Raw genomic sequence first — 6,749 nt, forward strand, 5'->3', positions numbered from 1 at the left:
TTCTCGCTCTCTCTCGCACTCTCTCTCTCCCCTCTTCTCTCTCTCTCCTCTCTCTCACTCCTCTCTCTCTCTCTCTCTCTCCTCTCTTCTCTCCTCTTGCTCTCTTTTTTTTCTCTTTCTCTCCTTTCTCTGTCTTTCCCCTCTCCCCCGCTCTCCTCCTCCTCCTCTCGCTCTCCCCTCTCTCCATTCTTTATTACGACCCAGGACCAGACCCCCAACAGTTGCTCGGATACCAGACAAGCCCTAATACCTTATTTAATTTTGTAAGACCGTGCCAAGAGGGTACTTCATTCCAAGAGTGACTCCACGCACAAATAGTATATCGAAACAAACTACTCCTAACACAGTATTTCTAACTTTAACCTCATGAAGACAAACAGCTTCCAATTTCCAGTCAAATAATGTTTAACAATACAGTGAAACACTAACCCTTAACTGTTCTCTTTATCCCCACTCAACATCATCACCTGGTCACAATCCACTTTTAAAGACAGTTAGCAGGCTCAGGAATAGTTTATGAACCACTTTGCGAGAGAGAGAGAGAGATCATTCAGGATCCAGCTTGCTGATTCTTGCCCGTCTCGAACTACCGTCTGAACTGCCAGTCTTTCCGGAAACCGCTGTTCCATTCACAGACGGAATCCTACGAACGAAACGGCTTTGAGGAAAAACTGGCGGTGTCAAACCTTTAACTGTTTCTCCGGGAACTGCTCGTGAGCAGATCTTTAACTGAACTGAATAGAGAGCACCGCTTCTCGTCTACAAACTAAACTGACAACCTGTCTGCTTCAAACCCCCTGGCACCTCCCAATAACAACATCATCGTACGAACACTAAGCACAATGTCTCTACTTATCTACTCCCCGGGGGACCCCCTCAATATAAATAAAATTCCATTCGCCCAACTTCAGCCGACCACATCCCTTACTTTTACGATGCATTAATTGCACCTCCAAAAAAGCCTCTCAAACCAGGATTCTTGCAACGTGACTGCAGCAGGCTTGCGCTAATCCAGGGTTTAACCCTTAACCATGCCAATTATATAGAATACAGTGGGCTGGATTCTCCGCAGGGCGGCAGCCTACCCAGGCCCAGGGATCTCCTTGACGGTATGGGGCTGCCCACAATGGGGAAACCCCATTGGCTGGATGGCAGGGCGGAGAATCCCACCTCGAGTCTCTGAAATTCCCACAGTCGTCACATCTTTCTCTCTCTTGATCCTATCTCTCCCTTCACTCTCTGTCTCCGCCCTTCCCCTCGCCATCTCCTCTCTGTCTCCCTTTCTACCTCTTCCTCTCCCTCCCTCCCTCGCTCTCTCACCCTCTCTCTTTCTCCCTCTCCATCTCTCCCTTGCCCCCTCTCTCTCTCAATCCGGCTGGGCGATAGTTAGGTTTTTAGAGGTTCTACCACCAAATCCGCCCGTCCGTCCGTCCCCGAGTCCTGACTGTGTCCACGATCGCTGAGAAGAGAGAAATACTTGACCAAGCCTCCCAACCCCCAAACTTCAGACTTTTGGAACGGTGACGACCGCAAGAGTAACTCCGATTGGTGGACTGAAGCATCGTGACGGGGAAAGCAACAGGCTACCCAAACCTCCGCCTCGATCGAAAAAAGGGGGCAAGGCTTGATCGTGTCCCTTTTGTTTGCAGAAGGCATCATCGTACGAACACTAAGCACAATGTCTCTACTTATCTACTCCCCGGGGGACCCCCTCAATATAAATAAAATTCCATTCGCCCAACTTCAGCCGACCACATCCCTTACTTTTACGATGCATTAATTGCACCCCCAAAAAAGCCTCTCAAACCAGGATTCTTGGAACGTGACTGCAGCAGGCTTGCGCTAATCCTGGGTTTAACCCTCAACCACGCCAATTATATAGAATACAGTGGGCTGGATTCTCTGTGCGAATGTATGGACCTTCCTCCTCCAGCCCTCTGCTCCTTCTTTTGTTGTTGCCCCCCCCCCCCCCCCCCCCCGCCGATGAATGCCAGGCGAGGTGGGACTCAGCCGAGCTTTCAGTTCCCTCTACCCCGTGAGGTACCGGCGGCCTGGTCTCCTATCCGCCTCCCCCTCCCCCGCCTCACCACCTCGTGTCAGGGCCCAAGGATAGGATCGGGCAGCACTAGGTCGATGATCCGCTGAGCTAAAGTCTTTATGATGTTAATAGTGTTGCCTTTGTTTTCAAGGTAACATTTCCACTACTTGCCGAACACTGAGAATAAATGTGATTGGAGACCTGTACAATGTCGAATAAACATTTTATAAATGTGGGGGTGCGTCCTGAGTGATGGAGTATTTGTTTTTTAATTTTATAAATTTAGAGTACCCAATTCATTTTCTCCAATTAAGGGGCAGTTTAGCGTGGCCAATCCAACTACCCTGCACATCATTGGGTTGTGAGAGTGAGACCCACGCAGACACGGGGAGAATGTGCAAACTCCACACGGACAGTGACCCAGAGCCGGGATCGAACCTGGGACCTCAGCGCCGTGAGGCAGCAGTGAAGGTGTATTTTGCTCGATTGGAATACTACCCGTTGCTAGACCTGTACTGAGGTAGCCCCGTATTGTCGGAGGGTCAGTGCTGAGGGAGTGCCGCACTGTCGGAGGGTCAGTACTGAGGGAGTGCCGCACTGTCAGAGGGTCAGTACTGAGGGAGTGCCGCACTGTCGGAGGGTCAGTACTGAGGGAGTGCCGCACTGTCGGAGGGTCAGTACTGAGGGAGTGCCGCACTGTCGGAGGGTCAGTACTGAGGGAGCGCCGCACTGTCAGAGGGTCAGTACTGAGGGAGTGCCGCACTGTCGGAGGGTCAGTACTGAGGGAGCGCCGCACTGTGGGAGGGTCAGTACTGAGGGAGTGCCGCACTGTCGGAGGGTCAGTACTGAGGGAGGCATCGCACTGTGGAGGGTCAGTACTGAGGGAGTGCCGCACTGTGGGAGGGTCAGTACTGAGGGAGTGCCGCACTGTCAGAGGGTCAGTACTGAGGGAGTGCCGCACTGTCAGAGGGTCAGTACTGAGGGAGTGCTGCACTGTCAGAGGGTCAGTACTGAGGGAGCACCGCACTGTCGGAGAGTCAGTACTGAGGGAGCGCCGCACTGTGGGAGGGTCAGTACTGAGGGAGAGCCGCACTGTGGGAGGGTCAGTACTGAGGGAGTGCCGCACTGTCAGAGGGTCAGTACTGAGGGAGTGCCGCACTGTCAGAGGGTCAGTACTGAGGGAGTGCCGCACTGTCGGAGAGTCAGTACTGAGGGAGTGCCGCACTGTGGGAGGGTCAGTACTGAGGGAGAGCCGCACTGTGGGAGGGTCAGTACTGAGGGAGTGCCGCACTGTCAGAGGGTCAGTACTGAGGGAGTGCCGCACTGTCAGAGGGTCAGTACTGAGGGAGCGCCGCACTGTCGGAGGGTCAGTACTGAGGGAGCACCGCACTGTCGGAGAGTCAGTACTGAGGGAGCGCCGCACTGTGGGAGGGTCAGTACTGAGGGAGCACCGCCCTGTGGGAGGGTCTGCACTGAGGGAGCGCCTCACTGTCGGAGGGTCAGTACTGAGGGAGCGCCGCACTGTCGGAGGGTCAGTACTGGGGGAGTGCAGCACTGTCGGAGGGTCAGTACTGAAGGAGCGCCGCACTGTGGGAGGGTCAGTACTGAGGGAGTGCCGCACTTTCGGAGAGTCAGTGCTGAGGGAGGGCCGCACTGTCAGAGGGTCAGTACTGAGGGAGTGCTGCACTGTCAGAGGGTCAGTACTGAGGGAGTGCCACACTATCCGAGGGTCAGTACTGAGGGAGTGCTGCACTGTCAGAGGGTCAGTACTGAGGGAGTGCTGCACTGTCAGAGGGTCAGTACTGAGGGAGTGCCGCACTGTCAGAGGGTCAGTACTGAGGGAGGGCCGCACTGTCAGAGGGTCAGTACTGAGGGAGTGCCGCACTGTCGGAGGGTCAGTACTGAGGGAGTGCCGCACTGTGGGAGGGTCAGTACTGAGGAAGCGCCGCACTGTTGGAGGGTCAGTATTGAGGGAATGACACACTGTCGGAGGGTCAGTACTGAGGGAGCGCCGCATTGTGGGAGGGTCAGTATTGAGGGAATGACACACTGTCGGAGGGTCAGTACTGAGGGAGCGCCGCACTGTTGGAGGGTCAGTACTGAGGGTGCGCCGCACTGTGGGAGGGTCAGTACTGAGGGAACCCCGCACTGTCGGAGGGTCACTAGAGAGGGAGCACCGCACTGTGGGAGGGTCAGTACTGAGGGAGTGCTGCACTGTAGGAGGGTCAGTACTGAGGGAGTGCCGCACTGTGTGAGGGTCGCTGCTGAGGGAGTGCTGCACTGTCAGAGGGTCAGTACTGAGGGAGTGCTGCACTGTCGGAGGGTCAGTACTGAGGGAGCGCCGCTCTGTCAGAGGGTCAGTACTGAGGGAGTGCCGCACTGTCAGAGGGTCATGACTGAGGGAGCGCCGCACTGTCAGAGGGTCAGTACTGAGGGAGCGCCGCACTGTCAGAGGGTCAGTACTGAGGGAACCCCGCACTGTTGGAGGGTCAGTACTGAGGGAGCTCCGCACTGTCAGAGGGTCAGTACTGAGGGAGCGCCGCACTGTCAGAGGGTCAGTACTGAGGGAGCGCCGCACTGTCAGAGGGTCAGTACTGAGGGAGCGCCGCACTGTCAGAGGGTCAGTACTGAGGGAGCGCAGCACTGTTGGAGGGTCAGTACTGAGGGAGCCCCGCACTGTGGGAGGGTCAGTACTGAGGGAGTGCCGCACTGTTGGAGGGTCAGTACTGAGGGAGCGCCGCAGTGTCAGAGGGTCAGTACTGAGGGAGCGCCGCACTGTAGGTCAGTAGCCACACTCCCTCCCCTTCCTTTTCCTGCACCATTCTGTATCCTGTGCCGACTGGGACGAGCTGCCTCGTCAGCTCTTTCTATGCTCCATTTGTTTTAGGACTCAATGATCTGAGCTGGTTTATTATCTTCTGTCTGCCTGGAGCTCAACAAGCTCCGTGTTTCTCTCTCTCCTCCTGATTTACTGCACTTGACAGCGACCCACACAACACAACCTGGAGACAAAATGTTTTCCCAACAGCTCTCTCTGCTCCTGAAGGCCGGTGTGAATCTGGTTTCCAGTTACACTCCTGACTAAAACCGTGCCGGAGTTCTCAGAGCTATGTGGACAGGTCTGGCTGCTGGCTGAGGCCTGCCTCTGGGTCTACGTGTGTTGCTCTACTGGCACGCACCCAGGCCTGGTGTTAGGCCTCAGGCTTGGTGTTAGGCCTCAGGCCTGTTGTACGGCCTCAGGATTGGTGTTAGGCCTCAGGCCTGGTGTTAGGCCTCAGGCCTTGTGTTGGGCCTCAGGCCTGCTGCTTGGCCTTAGGCCTGGTGTTGGGCCTCAGGGCTGGTGGTGGGCCTCAAACTTGATCGGCATCTCATGCTGATGGACCTCTGGGCTAGTGGGCAGCCTCAGGTCTGGTAAATGGCCTCATGGCTGCTGATGGGCCTCAGACCTGGTTAGCAGTCTGCCTGCTGATACTGGGCCACAGGATTAATGAAGAACCCAGAACCAGTGATGCTGGGCCTCAGGATTAATGAAGAACCCAGAACCAGTGACACTGGGCCTCAGGCTTTGTAGAATCAGAGATCATAGAATTTACAGTACAGAAGCAGGCCATTCGGTCCATCGCGTCTGCATCGGCTCTTGGAAAGGGCCCCTTGCCACCACCCCATCCCATAACCCAGTAAACCCACCTAAATTTTTGGCCACTAAGGGGCAATTTAGCACGGCCAATCCACCTAACCAGCACATCTTTGGACACTAAGGGGCAATTTAGCACGGCCAATCCACCTAACCTGCGCATCTTTGGACACTAAAGGGCAATTTAGCACGGCCAATCCACCTAACCTGCACATCTTTGGACACTAAGGGACAATTTAGCATGGCCAATCCACCTAACCTGCACATCTTTGGACAATAAGGGACAATTTAGCACGGCCAATCCTAACCTGCACATCTTTGGGCATGAAGGGACAATTTAGCACGGCCAATCCACCCAACCTGTGCATCTTTGGACACTAAGGGACAATTTAGCACGGCCAATCCACCTAACCTGCACATCTTTGGACACTAAGGGACAATTTTGCATGGCCAATCCATCTAACATGTACATCTTTGGACACTAAGGGGGCCTAAGGACTTGTCTTCGCTTCCCTAATCGCACGCCGGAGATTCCTGCTCGGCTGGCGATCGGCAGCACCACCCAAAGCTGCAGACTGGCTCGCTGACCTCTCGGAATCTCCCCCCCTGGAGAAGATTAAGTTCGCCGTCCTAGGTTTCAGAGGAAGGATTCCTGGATACCCGGGGGAGGTGGGGGGGGGGGGGCAGATTGGCAGCCGGTTCCAAAACCTGTTCGAGGCCCAGCAACGAGGAGAAAGTTAAGAATGCGGGAAAGAGGCGTCGTGGTTAGCACTGAGGCCTACGGTTCTGAGGAGCCAGGTTCGATCCCGGCCCTGGGTCGCTGTCCGTGTGGAGTTTGCACATTCTCCCCGTGTCTGCGTGGGTTTCGCCCCCACAACCCAAAGATGTGCAGGGTGGGTGGATCGGCCGCGCTAAATTGCCCCTCAATTGGAGAAAAAATTATAATCGGGGACTCTAAATTTTTAAAATATAGAACAGGGGAAAGAGGGAAAGAACGAGAGGGAAGGCTGGGGTGGGGCGGGGGGGGGGGGGGGGGGGGGGTAAACCCAGACAGATGAGGAACGAAAAGACTGCGTA

The sequence above is a fragment of the Scyliorhinus canicula genome, chromosome 30 (genome assembly GCF_902713615.1).
Source record: "Scyliorhinus canicula chromosome 30, sScyCan1.1, whole genome shotgun sequence".
Taxonomy (NCBI): Eukaryota; Metazoa; Chordata; class Chondrichthyes; order Carcharhiniformes; family Scyliorhinidae; genus Scyliorhinus; species Scyliorhinus canicula.